A 1,845-nucleotide genomic window follows, 5' to 3' on the forward strand; every position below is an offset into this window, starting at 1 on the left:
TTTGCCTGCAAATTTTATGATGTTCTTGTTTTTTGTTCCTGGTTTTTTTTTTTTTTTTGTTTGTTTGTTTCTTTTTTTCGGAGCTGGGGACCGAACCCAGGGCCTTGCGCTTCCTAGGCAAGCGCTCTACCACTGAGCTAAATCCCCTACCCCTGGCTTTTGTTTTTAACAGCTGAGTAATACTCCATTGTGTAAACATATCATATTTTCGTTATCCATTCTTCATTTGCGGGGGCATCTATGTTGTTTCCAATTTCTGGCTATTATGAATAAAGCAGTTATGAACATAGTTGAGCAAGTGTCCTTGTGGTAGGATAGGACATCCTTTGGGCATATGCCCTAGAGTGACACAGCTGATTCTTAAGGTAGATCAATTCCCAATTTTCTGAAGAACCTCCATATTGATCTCCATAGTGGTTGTACAAGTTTCTACTCCCACCAACAATGGAGGAATCCCCCACTTCCTCACCAGAGCTGTCACTTGTGTCACTTGTAATCCTTGCCATTCTGACAGTTATGAAAGAAATATCAATGTCATTTTGATTTGCATTTCCCTGATTGCTAAGGATGTTGAACATTAACATTTTTTTAAATGTTTCTGAGCCATTCTTTGTTGAGAATTCTCTATTTAGAGCTATACCTCATTTTTTAATTGGATCATTTGGTTTGTAGATGTCTAGTTTCTTGAGTTCTTTATATATTTTGGACATTAGCCCTCTGTCAGATGTGGAGTTAGTGAAGATCTTTTTTCCATTCTGTAGGCTGTCATTTTGTCCTACTGACTATGTCCTTTGCCTTACAGAAGCTTTTCAGTTTCACAAGGTCCCATTTATTAATTGTTGATTTTAGTGCCTGTGCTACTGGTGTTCTGTTCAGGAAGTTTTTCCTGTGCCTAGGGATGAGTTCAAGGCTATTCCCTACTTTCTCCTTCATTGGATAAGTGTATCTTGTTTTAGGTTTAGATCTTTGAGCTACTTACACTTGGATTTTGTGCAAGGTTATAGATCTATTTGCATTCTTCTGCATTCTGACATGCAATTAGAACAACCCCATTTGCTTTCTTTTTTCCATTGTGTATTTCTGACTTCTTTACCAAAAATCAGGTGTCCATAGCTGTGTAATTCTTTTCGAGTAAGAGTTAGCATTTCAGTTTTCAAAGTATAAGATTTAAATTCAATGAAGTTTTGACATCTATGGAAATATAAAGGATAGTCAATTCACAAATGACTCCAATTCAGCACTGGTCTACAAAGCAAGTCCCTGAATTGCCAGACAGACTCTGTGTTTCAAAATAAAAAAGTTTGTGGGGACCCTGGGAGAGCTGAGAAGTCTTCACGAAGTGGAAGATTCTATACAGGCCTCATCCATCTCCCTGTCTGGAAGACTGTCTGGAAGGTCAATGATTCAGAGACCTCTTTTCTCCTTTGTCTTCTATTCCCTGATTCAAAGCAGCTGAAGAATAGACAGCAGGTAGCTTTGAAGACAATGAGGTGATTATGGTAATGAGAACTTCAGAAAATACAAAGTAATTAGCAGCTAAATCCTCTCAGCACGCCAGTTGAAGATGTCAGAAGAGCTACACCCCTTTGCCAAACTCTCTAGGGCTTCTCCCCTCCCTACACAGATTTTTAAAAAGGAAATTTCCTCTACTTAACAAGTAGTCCCTAGGGAAAAAAAAGTCTTCATAGTCTCCTCCTCCTCCTCCTCCTCCCCCTCCTCCTCCTCCCCCTTCTCCTCCTTCCCCTTCTCCTCCTCCCCCTTCTCCTCCTTCCCCTTCTCCTCCTCCCCCTTCTCCTCCTCCTCCCTCTTCCTCCTCCTCTCCCACATTTTCCTCTCCAGAGACAT

This window comes from Rattus norvegicus, chromosome 3 (assembly GCF_036323735.1).
Source record: "Rattus norvegicus strain BN/NHsdMcwi chromosome 3, GRCr8, whole genome shotgun sequence".
Classification (NCBI taxonomy): Eukaryota; Metazoa; Chordata; class Mammalia; order Rodentia; family Muridae; genus Rattus; species Rattus norvegicus.